This window comes from Lytechinus variegatus, chromosome 10 (assembly GCF_018143015.1).
Source record: "Lytechinus variegatus isolate NC3 chromosome 10, Lvar_3.0, whole genome shotgun sequence".
Classification (NCBI taxonomy): domain Eukaryota; kingdom Metazoa; phylum Echinodermata; class Echinoidea; order Temnopleuroida; family Toxopneustidae; genus Lytechinus; species Lytechinus variegatus.
Genome location: NC_054749.1, coordinates 18,863,372 through 18,877,573, shown reverse-complemented (window position 1 = coordinate 18,877,573; position 14,202 = coordinate 18,863,372). Strand labels below are relative to the sequence as shown.

Here is a 14,202-nt window from a genome sequence, read left to right as displayed (position 1 = left end):
GAAATTGTTACCAAAATTTGTCAAAATGCTCCTTTATCATGTCAGTATATCAAGAAATTAAGCTCGTGCTTCGCGCTCGCATTTAATAGTTTGAGACACACAGCTTGTTCTTTATTTGAATAAAAACGCACTTAGACTGTCCAGTTTTCAGATCGGAATATCATAATATATTGAGCTCGCGCTTCACACTCTCATTATTTAATTGGTAATACTTGTATCCTCTTCATTAATCACTAAAAACAGTCCTAATTGAGTCCCTTTTCACGTTGATTTTGTAAAATTTCGGCTCGCGCTTCGCGCTCGCATTGTTTAGTTGGATACTTATCTTTGTTCATGATTATAAAATCTCCTCAGAATCTTCAGATCTAAGGACAAAAAAATATCAAGGAATTTGAGCTCGCGCTTCGCGCTCGCATTATATATTTAGACCACATGAGATACCTTAGCTTGTTTATAACAATAAAACAACATAAACTTAAATCTTTAGTCTTTAATTAGGACTACCCCCAGAAAAAAAAACAGATTATAGCGGTCAATCGAGAAAAATGTTGATGAAAATATTTTCGGCCCCCCCCCCTATTGGCGAAAGCTGGATCCGCCCCTGATAATAATATAGGTTTATTTACCCAGGGAAGCCACTTCAGTTTCGAAAACGGTTCTCCCAGCGGGCCTTGCTAGGCGCTCAAAGCATTCAAGGAATTTCTTCCTACCGGGTACCCATTCACCTCACCTGGGTCGAGTGCAGTGCAGTGTGGATAAATTTCTTGCTGAAGGAAATTACGCAATGGCTGAGATTCGCGAACCCACGACCCTCTGTTTCAAAGTCAGAAAACTAATCCACTGGGCCACAACGCTTCACATGACGCTTTTCAGTGTTTTACGTCAAGTTCACAGCTATAGGACGCGTGACGATAAGCGTATAGTCTATACGAAACAACCTCCAGCTCAAAGCGATTACGTAATCATTTTATTGTAACAGGTCATCAGTTTCTTTGGAGGGGACTCATTCTTTTCAGCGTTTTGAGATTGAGGGCAATAACATAATAAGGAGTGTTCGCAACGCGATGCAGAGCGAATTGAAGAATTGAAGTGAATGCAATGAAAACAAATCCATTACCTGACTAAATGAATGAGTTTATTAAAACATCATTGGCATTTGCAAATATTCTTGTTTGAAACAAAAATACAAAGTAGTACAAAACAAATATACAATTTTGTGAAACAAAAGCAAATAAACAAAAATAACAGATTTGTCATTACACCTTAAGTCTCACTTTCAGTAAATATTTCACGGCATGAATATAATGGAACAGAGGGATATGCATGCAAGGTAGATAAAAAGAGAATGTGTTCAAACGAGGGAGAGAGGGGGGAGAGAGAGAGAGGGGGGGGGGGAGAATTGCGAATGAGGATGAAGAGAGTGATGGGAAGAATATTCACGAAAACAAAATATCGTCAATCATGATTCAACATTACATAGAAACATCACTGAACTCGGCAACCAGGAGTTAAGAACTTCAAACACTCCATCTATACTATTCAATGTGCAATGTAATGGCTGTAAAAGACACTTGTCGATTGAAAACATACACTGGAAAAAATATGAATATAATGTGAACAGCAATTAACGCCCTCAAATTATTGATGCGCTGCTATGCCAGAAATTCAAGAGTATGAAAAAAATATACCACCTGGGATAATCCTGAGTCGAGAGACACCTAATATTTCAAGTATGGCATACATATTCGCTTTCTCAATTGCCGTGAATGAATTCATCAAAATATCAGACCCGACTGAGATTGAGCAACAATTCAAAATGCAAGCCCCTTGCTGGGATGTCGATGTCAATAATGAATATTATGATAATAATTGAACCGCAACAGCAGTTTCGTTTCGGAGCTGATGAAAAAAATGCAAATATGTCGTTTTTTTTTCCAGAATCCATGCAGGACGAAACTGCTGGCTTGATTCACCAATTTTCGACAAAAACTTTTTAGTTTCACGGTGTAATGAATTAGGTAATTTTCCAATACACTTTCTATTATGTTCTCGAAAGCGTTCTCCATCGCAGTTGTCTTCCTCTTATTTCGACCTCTCTTCCCTCCTTTTTATTTTTTCTTCCCCCCCCCCCTTTTTTTTGCTCCACCGTCCGACAGAGAGCCTGGGCCCATCTGCCCCTTGCATGGATCAGCCTATAGATATGCACTAATGCGAGCGTAAGCACGGACTGGAAATGTTTTATATTAAGACTTTAAAGGGGGCATTCACTTAAAGTGGTCATAAAAAACATGTGTCACTACAAAAAACAATAATCACTCGAAGTGTTGACCTTTTGATGTTGGTGTCAAGTCAAATTTTACACGATTATAACACCAAACATAAAATGAAGATGGTCCCGAAAAGTTACTCCTAGTTGTTGAGATGCCAATAATGTGATCTGGATCAGTTTTACATACTCCGGATAAGTTTTGGAGCAAGGGCCAACACCAAGACCAATATTGAAATCACCCATTGACTTGAAAACGGGATATTTTGGTACAACGTGATTATATACATCAGTCAACAGACACTACGAGCATCAGGAATGATGAACGCAAAGGCCCTAAACAAATAATGTCTCAAAGTTGTGAAAAAAATATTTCTTACTATAATAATCATATACAATAACTTCTTTCCATCCCCTCACTACGTTTTTCTTTCTCTGACTTTTACATTTTTTTTTGGGGGGGGGGTAGTTATACGCCACTGCTAAAGGCATTTTGGTTGCCAGGATTTTTTTATTATTATTATTTGTTAGTGTTTTCATGACAAAAGCGTTTTGTAACAAGTCCCATATGCTCTGGCCCTGCAGTGTTTTACGTCAAGCTCACAGCTAGGACGTATGTTGTTGTGTCGATCCACAACCTCCAGCTCAAAGCGATTACGTAATCTTTTTATTGTAACAGTTTCTTTGAAGAGAGATTCTTTTCAGTATTTTGAGAAAGAGGACAATAAGGAGCGTTCGCAACGCGATGCAGAGCGAATGAAGAATTGAAGTGAATGTTTGAAAAAATAGGTGAATGAATGAATTTATCAAAACAGCATTGGCATTTGCCAATATTCTTGTTTGAAACTTAAATAGAAAGAAGTATAAAAGGAATATACAATTTGTGGAAAATAAGCAAATAAACAAGAATAACAGTATTTATTACACCTAAAGTCTACTTTCAGTAAATATTTCATGGCATGCATAATTATAGAACAGAGGGATAAGCAAGCAAGGTAGAAAGAATGAGAGATAAGAAGAGAATGTGTGCGAGAGACACCTAATATTTCAACTACATACATATTAGCTTTCTTAATTGAATGAATTCATCAAAATATCAGACCCGACTGAGATTGAGCAACAATTCAAAATGCAAGCCACTTGCTGGGATGTCAATAATAAATATTATGATAATAATTGAACCGCAACAGCAGTTTCGTTTCGGAGCTGATGAAAAAAAATGCAAATATGTCGTTTTTTTCCAGAATCCAAGCAGGACGAAACTGCTGGCTTGATTCACCAATTTTCGACAAAGACTTTTTAGTTTCACGGTGTAATGAATTAGGTAATTTTCCAATACTCTTTCTATTATGTTCTCCAAAGCGTTCTGCGTTGCGGGACGAATACACCCTATTAACTGCGTAAATTTCTCCTCCCCATTGTATTCCCTCGAAAATCACGAATAAAAGTTGTGATCAGTCGAGACGAGTGCTTTCCAAACTTTCGGGCTGTCACCATGTCCAGTCCAAAACAACAGGACAAAAACACTGAGGAGGCCAATTTCGCGGGAAATCACGAGTTCAATACGATTACGTAATCACTTTGAAGTATCTATTGTAAGTTTGACAAAAGTGAGAGCTCATTAATTCTTGCGTCGGAATGTATCGCACCAGTGTATGAGACGCCGAATGTACCAATATTATATAGCACAATTATTTGTTATATAATCATTATTTATTAAATAATAACAATTATTTATGTATAACTTATATTTCATTTGTAAATAATTACTATTATATAAAATAACATTTCTAATTATTTATATACAATTCCAAGTCATACTTCATTATTTGTAAATGATAATAGTTTGACATTCCATTATTAATAAATAATGATTATTTGTTTTTCGTTATTTGTAAATAATGATTATTTGTTTTTCATTATTTATAAATAATGATTATTTGTTTTTCATTGTTTATAAATAACGATTATTTGTTTTTCATTATAAATATTGATTATTGATGCACGTCCACTGATAATTCACTCTCTCAGCTCATATGCCTATATCCACTTCCATCGAGGATTCGGGCTAAATTCCGCCCGCCAGTTCCGTGGACCAACCAACGTAGTATTTCGATGAAGAGCAATCCGCCCGGAGGGGCCACTTACATTGACGAGTGGATACCGTGCGCGACCAAAAAAACACGTAAAAAGGATGTCTTTTTCACGATAGGGCACGTTACGTACGTAACGTGATAAGGGTGCCAAAAACACAAAAATAATGAAAAAAGGGTATCTATTTCGCTAGGAAAATTACGTGTTTAGGGTCTAATTTGCAGGGATGATAAAACAAAATTACAATGTTTTATAAAGGATGTAATTTTTGCACCAACACTTCGTGTTTAGAGTCCGATTTGCGCGAGGTATAGAAGTGGGGTCGTACTAAACCAAATAATATATAAGGTAAAGCCGACGACCGAAGGAACCGTAACGATAAAACATTCCTGTACTTGTTTAGGGGTTCATTTCAGGGAATATTTGCCAAGAGTATCGTTTTTGTTTCCAATACTTGTTAATGGTAGGGTTTCACACGCCAATACTTGTTAAGGGGTTCATTTTCAGAATATGGAAATTACGTGTTTAGGGTGCTTTTCGAGACCCCTTGGTCGCGCATGGTATCCACTCGTGAATGGAAGTGCCCCCCCCCCCCCCCCGGGGCAATCCGTCGATTCACCGGTTGTTCCTACACGAGTGAAATCCCGGTGTGAACTGTACGAAAAGTCGTATAAATTACACTTTTTAATATTTCTACGAAGACGAAGTTACATAGAAAATGAAGAATATTATCAGCAGACCATATCTTACTTAGGACACGGCAGACGCCCCATTCATTGCATTGTGTGATATGGAGAATAGCTTCATTAACATGAAAATTGTCTACCTTTTCAGCTATGCTGACCCCTCCTGGCTCCCGTACTAAATGAAAAGAAGAACAAAAGCGAAAAAAGGGAGAAAACAATAATGAAGACCATGAGGAAAACAGTGTTTCTGCCTTGCGGTAAAGCCCTTGTTTTTGTTTTGTAAACCACATAAAGATGACAAAGTAGGATCTTCTTTATCACTTACATATAAAGATGTGGTAGCACACTGAAGCCTTCCCCCTTCAGGGGCTGCCGAACTCTTCCAACTTTTATGTCTATTTTCACTCTTTATTTTAAAAAGATGCAGTGTTTGAGCCCCCATTCAGACAAAAGGGCATTTCTGCTATATAGGAAAGCTAGCTTTGATTTTGGAAACCACTTGGAAATAAAAGAATAGGTTTTTTCTATCAGCTACATGTAAAAAAAGTGCTGGCACATCGACTGCTACCTTCTTCAGAGGCTCCAAGATTGGCAGATTTTCCCCATACTGGAAAAAACTTGGAAATGGTGTGGGTGACTTTTGGAACCCCCAGAGGAGATAAACTTTGCTGTGCAACCACTTATTAGCAGCAGATTGAAGAAAGTCTACTCCTTTAATTCCACGTAGTTTCACAAGAATGAACCTGGCTTCACTATATAGCAGAAACACTTTTTGCCTCAATGGGGGCTCGGAAATAGCACATTTTCCCATAAACAGGTAAAGTATTGAAAAAGGGTAGGTAATTTCGGTGACCCCCTAAGGGGGGTATGTTCTAGTATGCCAACACCTCTTTATATGTACTGTAGCAGATAGAGGAAACTCTACTCTTTCGTCTCGATATAGTTTAAGAGCAACAAAAGTGGTTTTACTCCATAGAAGAAACACCTTTTGCCCCAATGGGGGCTCGAAAATAGCATATTTTCCCATAAAAAATAAAATATGGAAAAAAGGTAGGTGATTTCGGCGACCCCCTAAGGGGGGTATGTTCCAATATGCCAATACCTCTTTATATGTAGCAGATAGAAGAAACTCTACTCTTTCGTCTCCATATAGTTTAAAAGCAATAAGGAGTGGTTTTACTACATAGCAGAAGCACTTTTTGGCCCAATGGGGGCTCGAAAATAGCACATTTTCCCATTAATGGGCAAAATACGTATAAGTATCGGGTAACTTCAGCAGTCCTCAGAGGGGGAAGGCTTTGCTGTACCAGCACTCCTTTTTTGAAGCAGATAGAGGAAACTCTATACTCTTTTGTCTACATATAATTTAAAAACAATAAAAGTGGCCTTACTACATAGCAGCAACACTTTTTGCCTCAATGGGGGCTTGAAAAAAAGGGGTGGGTGATTTCGACGGTATGCTTCAATATGCTAGCATGTTTTATATGTAGCAGATAGAGGAAACTCTACCCTTTGTATCTTCATGTACTTAAAAAAGAATGAAAGTGGCTTTATTCCATATCAGAAACGTTTTTTGCCTCAGTTTGGGCTCCAAAGTGGCATATTTTCCAATAAATGGGTAAAATACGTAAAATGGGTGAATAACTTCGGTAGTCCCTAGTGGGGATAGGCTTTGCTGTACCAGCACTTCTTTATATGTATCAGATAAAGAAAACCCGGCTTCTCTTTTATCCAAGATAAACAACAATAAAAGTGACTTTACTGCAAAGCAGAAACGTCTTTTCCCTTCGATGAGGCTCCAAGAATGTCGAATTTTCCATGAAATAGGGCAAAATACGAAAAAAGGATGGGGGACTCCAGCGGTCCCATAATGGGGGGGGGGGTAGGATTTTCTGCGCTGCGCCCTCATTTCTTTATAATGTAGCTAATAGAGAAACATATACTGTTACAGAGGTTGCTTTTTGGTGTTATTTTATCGCAATTTCGAGTAATAATGGTATTTGCCCTTTAACTAAGCAAATTAAGACATAGATACTGTCATGAAGCGTTTCAGTATTAACGGTATACATTATATCCTCTTTCGTGTCGAATGCTGATTTTTTGAAATAGTTGTTGATGTTAATGATTGAACAGATAGATATCAATGCACATGCAAATTTTTGACCAAAATCATGCCCATTTCGGGATGAATTTTATTTCAAAATATATTATCAGAAAACAAATTCAATCGATTTCTACTATCCCAATCATAGTGAAATGCGTATTGATTAAGATTGTCCCATTGTCAGACTCTGTGCAATAAAATATGAAAATAATTGATTTTCATTTTAAAAAAGTCCAAGAGGGCCGCCAAAGATATCAATTTTGAACCCCGTTGGACACGATTTTGGGAAGGTAACATCAAGATTCAAGATTGATGGTACACATGAACCCCTTATCCGACTCGACTACAACGATGCAGTCATACATGGTATAGGTTCGTTGTTGATAACTTTGCTGAAAACGACGTAGCATATAGACTGCCCAATGGGCAATCGATCTTTGCTGAAATCACTGATTTATCAGCAGAGTCAAAATGAAGATGAAAATATGTTGTTTGGAAGATTTAATATCCTCCAAAATGCAAGAAGCACTAATAAAGTAGGCATATATCGGTTGCCCACCTCAGCTATATGGTAAAAATAGACAAAAAACGCACGATTTCTATGTGCGCACCATATTGAAAAGGGGGCTGAAATCACAGTCTATAATGTCATTTCCAATTACTGACATATATTTTCGTAAAGTAGAGATATATACACAACAAAAAAGTAAGTCCCCCCAAAACAAACATCAATAATTTCCGAACCAATGCGAGTTTTCAATATATTTTTACATGAGCGTGTAGGGAATTTTATAAGCTACCCTCTGGGTAAATGTTATGGACGTATTTTACGTCATGCTACAGTGAGCACCGTCAGAAGGCAAAGATGTCGCTTTTCAAAAGTCACAAGCCAAATATCACGACTTTGATTCCATTTTATTGGAACCAATTCCACATTCTCATCATAAAAAATAGTCAGAAGGCTTGTAAAAGGTACTTTCGAAAAGACGATACAACTTTTTGGCTAGATTTCACGGTTGAATGAACACAAGTCCAAATTTGCTATAATTGGATTTTTTACACACTTTATCAATAAAAATGATGGAATATGATGACAGTTATTTTTGGGAAGAGTATCTTCAACAATATTCATCCTTTCACGGTTCAAGATTGAACATCTATTTTAAAAAATACGATTTTAAAATATCATAGGCAAGTATTGTTTCATTTTGGTGACTGAAACTGAATATTATCATCTTTTTCGCTATGTTCATGACCAATGAACATATTTCAATGATTCAAAGGCGATTAATTAAACATTCACGCTTGAATGAACACGTGGAATGTGATTGGCTCTTTTTACGCTATTGGAAAAAAATGCAATTTGTAACTATGGATATCTGTCACAAACCTCCTTGCATGGTCCATTTGATTTGATTTTTATGAAATCCCGATGTCTAATGCATCAGTGAGCACACAATATTCGAAAATTATGCAAATGAGAAGAAAGTTCTTGGCCCCACTCTTTGCCGTATCGAATGTTATTTTGGTGTGCGCGCCTATTTGATAGTGTTACTCTAAAGCCATGTGAAAAGTTTCATGAAATAACTGTTGGCAGAAGTAGCAAAAACCGTCCATGAAACAAACCCTCCTTTCATATTTGTTAAAATTTTGACTTCCTCTCTCATAGACTTGTGTACATTATGGGTGCATATGTTTAAGAGTAAGTAACCCCTTATTCAATATGGTGGAACTTTTTTTCATGGCTGTCTTTAGCAATGTCATTTGGCAGTAATGTTTATCAACCTATGGGCAGAATTCTGTGCAAAATGAAATCGATTTGTTTACTTATGGATGAGTGAGCACGCATCAAAGTGGGAAAATTGGTATTTTCAATGTCACAGACTCATTTTGAATGGTAGTAAGGTGAATATTGGGCGCAAATTCGGTTTTAAATGGGACTTAAATTGCTGTTATTTTTATCATCCATCATTTCTATCACCACACACTTTCCGAACTTTTAACATTTTCATGATTGAGCGAGCACATTCGAAATCTTAGGAATGAATAATACTCTTTATACTGCATAAATGTATTCTTTTCCTAACAATTTCCCATGATCAGCTAAATTCATGGACAAATCAGTGGTGGATTCAGAATTTGGAAATGGGGGAGGGGCCTATAATCGGGTGACCCACCAACATTTTCAAATTTTGATATGACCTAACAAGTTGTAGAGGATACTACCACAAACCCCTATGATGATAAGTCACAATACAGGGGCCGCGGAACGATTTTGAAAGTGTGGGGGAGGGGCTGAGCCAAAAGTGGGGGGGGGGGCTGACCATGCAAAAAATCACAATCGTAGGGTAATTTTTACATTTTTGTGCATGCTTTGGAAAAAAATGGGGGCTAAGCCCCCCCCCCCGCTTCTGCGGCCCCTGCAATATTGTGCTCACTCAACCATGAACATACGATATCAAAATTGTGTGTGGAGTGGCTAAATGATGGATAGTAAAACAGCATTAACACCATAAAATTCACCTAAAAACAACTTTTGCCCAAATTGGTATTTGCACAATCTGGAAAACGACTCTTCTGACTTTCAAACATTGTCATTTTTTATTCAATCTTTAATTACCCATGCATGACTCAACCGATTAATCTCATTTTTCCCAAGGAGTTGCTTAACGAGTGTAAAAACCACCTACGGAATATCATATCTCAAAATAATTCCGTTTAAAAGTTACAGCAATTTGATTTAGGGGGGACTTACTTAAAGTTTGTTGGGTGATGAAGAGAATGATATTATGCTTGAGAGGAAATATATCAAATAAAGTACACTAAAAAAAAAAGTCTGAATCGATTTTCGACAATTTTTATGCAAGAAATTTCCAAAACTAATGATATGCAAATTTCATTACGTGATGATGTTGATGATAATGATGATAATGATGTAAACAATCATTTCTGTTCGTTAAATTTTGCAAATCTCTTGTGCACTACTTGAACAATATATTTTGAAAGATTCATACAAAACAAGCATGATTTCAGATATTCTCCCTTGACTTCATGCTATGTGTAGAATGTCTGAAAAATGGTGAAATGGGGCAATTTTGTAGTGACGTCATATATTACGTCATTTCGGAGGGAAGACCACGCATAGAACCCGGCAGCAATGCATTTTTGTAATCTTCAGGGTCCATGCATCCAGCTATGGGGCCATTTGCTTGTCCGGCTTTCGGTTGAATAAACCTCCTGGGCTGCCGGACTATGAACACAAGCCCTAAGCAAGTAAAGTTTCACGTGCCTCGGAATAGTTTACTAGATTGATGGCGCATAATAAATGCTGTGTATTATTCTACCAAAGTTATGAAAGTATATTTCTTAATATAATATAACATAATATGATATACAATCATTTCTTCTCAATCCCCCGCTACGTTTCTTTTTCTTTCTCCCTCCTTTTCCCCTTTCCGATTGTTTGGCCAGCCGATTGGGGGGGGGGGGGGGGGTTACGCCACTCCTCAAGGCATTATTTGGTTGCCAGAATATTTCTTGTTTATCTGTTAGTGTTTTATGACAAAAGCTTTATGTAACAAGTCCCAGGTTCCCTCTATAATAATGATAATAATAATATAGGTTTATTTACCCAGGGAAGCCACTTCAGTTTCGAAAACGGTTCTCCCAGCGGGCCTTGCTAGGCGCTCAAATCATTCAAGGAATTTCTTCCTACCGGGTACCCATTCACCCCACCTGGGTCGAGTGCAGCGCAGTGTGGATAAATTTCTTGCTGAAGGAAATTACGCAATGGCTGAGATTCGCGAACCCACGACCCTCTGTTTCAAAGTCAGAAAACTAATCCACTGGGCCACAACGCTTCACATGACGCTTTTCAGTGTTTTACGTCAAGTTCACAGCTATAGGACGCGTGACGATAAGCGTATAGTCTATACGAAACAACCTCCAGCTCAAAGCGATTACGTAATCATTTTATTGTAACAGGTCATCAGTTTCTTTGGAGGGGACTCATTCTTTTCAGCGTTTTGAGATTGAGGGCAATAACATAATAAGGAGTGTTCGCAACGCGATGCAGAGCGAATTGAAGAATTGAAGTGAATGCAATGAAAACAAATCCATTACCTGACTAAATGAATGAGTTTATTAAAACATCATTGGCATTTGCAAATATTCTTGTTTGAAACAAAAATACAAAGTAGTACAAAACAAATATACAATTTTGTGAAACAAAAGCAAATAAACAAAAATAACAGATTTTTCATTACACCTTAAGTCTCACTTTCAGTAAATATTTCACGGCATGAATATAATGGAACAGAGGGAAATGCATGCAAGGTAGAAAAAATGAGAGATAAAAAGAGAATGTGTTCAAGCGAGGGAGAGAGAGAGAGAGGGGGGGGGGGAGGGGGGGAATTGCGAAGGAGGATGAAGAGAGTGATATGAAGAATATTCACGAAAACAAAATATCGTCAATCATGATTCAACATTACATAGAAATATCACTGAACTCGGCAACTTCAAACACTCCATCTATACTATTCAATGTGCAATGTAATGGTTGTAAAAGACACTTGTCGATTGAAAACATACACTGGAAAAAAATATGAATATAATGTGAACAGCAATTAACGCCCTCAAATTATTGATGCGCTGCCAGAAATTCAAGAGTATGAAAAAAATATACCACCTGGGATAATCCTGAGTCGAGAGACACCTAATATTTCAAGTATGGCATACATATTCGCTTTCTCAATTGAATGAATTCATCAAAATATCAGACCCGACTGAGATTGAGCAACAATTCAAAATGCAAGCCACTTGCTGGGATGTCTATGTCAATAATAAATATTATGATAATAATTGAACCGCAACAGCAGTTTCGTTTCGGAGCTGATGAAAAAAAAATGCAAATATGTCGTTTTTTTCCAGAATCCATGCAGGACGAAACTGCTGGTTTGATTTACCAATTTTCGACAAAAAACTTTTTAGTTTCACGGTGTAATGAATTAGGTAATTTTCCAACACACTTTCTATTATGTTCTCCAAAGCGTTCTCCATCGCAGTCGTCTTCCTCTTATTTCGCCCTCTCTTCCCTCCTTTTTCTTTTTCTACCCCCCCCCCCTTTTTTTGCTCCACTGACCGACAGAGAGCCTGGGCCCATCTGCCCCTTGCATGGATCAGCCTATATGCGAGCGTAAGCACGGACTGGAAATGTTTTATATTAAGACTTTAAAGGGGGCATTCACTTTAAGTGGTCATAAAAAAACATATGTCACTACAAAAAACAATAATCACTCGAAGTGTTGACCTTTTGGTGTTGGTGTCAAGTCAAATTTTACACGATTATAACACCAAACATAAAATGAAGATGGTCCCGAAAAGTCACTTCTATTGTTGAGATACCAATAATGTGATCTGAATCAGTTTTACAAACTCCGGATAAGTTTTGGAGCAAGGGCCAACACCAAGACCAATATTGAAATCACCCATTGACTTGAAAACGGGATATTTTGGTACAACGTGATTATATACATCAGTCAACAGACAATGCGAGCATCAGGAATGATGAACGCAAAGGCCCTAAACAAATAATGTGTCATAAAGTTGTGAAAAAATATTTCTTAATATAATAATCATGTACAATAATTTATTCCCATCCCCTCACTACGTTTCGCTTTCTTTCTCTGTCTTTTACATTTTTTTTTGGGGGGGGGGGCGGGCCGGCCATGGGGGGGGGGGTAGTTACGCCACTGCTACAGGCATTTTGGTTGCCAGGATTTTATTATTATTATTATTTGTTAGTGTTTTCATGACAAAAGCGTTTTGTAACAAGTCCCATATGCTCTGGCCCTGTTCAGTGTTTTACGTCAAGCTCACAGCTAGGACGTATGTTGGTGTGTCGATCCACAACCTCCAGCTCAAAGCGATTACGTAATCTTTTTATTGTAACAGTTTCTTTGAAGAGAGATTCTTTTCAGTATTTTGAGAAAGAGGACAATAAGGAGCGTTCGCAACGCGATGCAGAGCGAATGAAGAATTGAAGTGAATGTTTGAAAAAATAGGTGAATGAATGAATTTATCAAAACAGCATTGGCATTTGCCAATATTCTTGTTTGAAACTTAAATAGAAAGTAGTATACAAGGAATATACAATTTGTGGAACATAAGCAAATAAACAAGAATAACAGTAATTATTACTCCTAAAGTCTACTTTCAGTAAATATTTCATGGCATGCATAATTATAGAACAGAGGGATAAGAAAGCAAGGTAGAAAGAATGAGAGATAAGAAGAGAATTTGTGCGAGAGACACCTAATATTTCAAGTACATACATATTAGCTTTCTTAATTGAATGAATTCATCAAAATATCAGACCCGACTGAGATTGAGCAACAATTCAAAATGCAAGCCACTTGCTGGGATGTCAATAATAAATATTATGATAATAATTGAACCGCAACAGCAGTTTCGTTTCGGAGCTGATGAAAAAAATGCAAATATGTGGTTTTTTTTCCAGAATCCAAGCAGGACGAAACTGCTGGCTTGATTCACCAATTTTCGACAAAGACTTTTTAGTTTCACGGTGTAATGAATTAGGTAATTTTCCAATACTCTTTCTATTATGTTCTCCGAAGCGTTCTGCGTTGCGGGACGAATACACCCTATTAACTGCGTAAATTTCTCCTCCCCATTGTATTCCCTCGAAAATCACGAATAAAAGTTGTGATCAGTCGAGACGAGTGCTTTCCAAACTTTCGGGCTGTCACCATGTCCAGTCCAAAACAACAGGACAAAAACACTGAGGAGGCCAATTTCGCGGGAAATCACGAGTTCAATACGATTACGTAATCACTTTGAAGTATCTATTGTAAGTTTGACAAAAGTGAGAGCTCATTAATTCTTGCGTCGGAATGTATCGCACCAGTGTATGAGACGCCGAATGTACCAATATTATATAGCACAATTATTTGTTATATAATCATTATTTATTAAATAATAACAATTATTTATGTATAACTTATATTTTATTTGTAAATAATTACTATTATATA

At 37.3% G+C, this 14,202-nt stretch overlaps 1 long non-coding RNA gene across 1 annotated transcript; it reads left to right on the top strand.

Annotated features, from left to right (window-relative positions):
* Nucleotides 1-1,261: 1,261 nt before the first annotated feature.
* On the top strand, nt 1,262-11,831 carry LOC121423263. The gene is made up of 2 exons (XR_005971252.1): nt 1,262-1,330; nt 11,486-11,831. It is a non-coding gene; the product is annotated as an uncharacterized LOC121423263 (long non-coding RNA).
* Nucleotides 11,832-14,202: the final 2,371 nt, after the last annotated feature.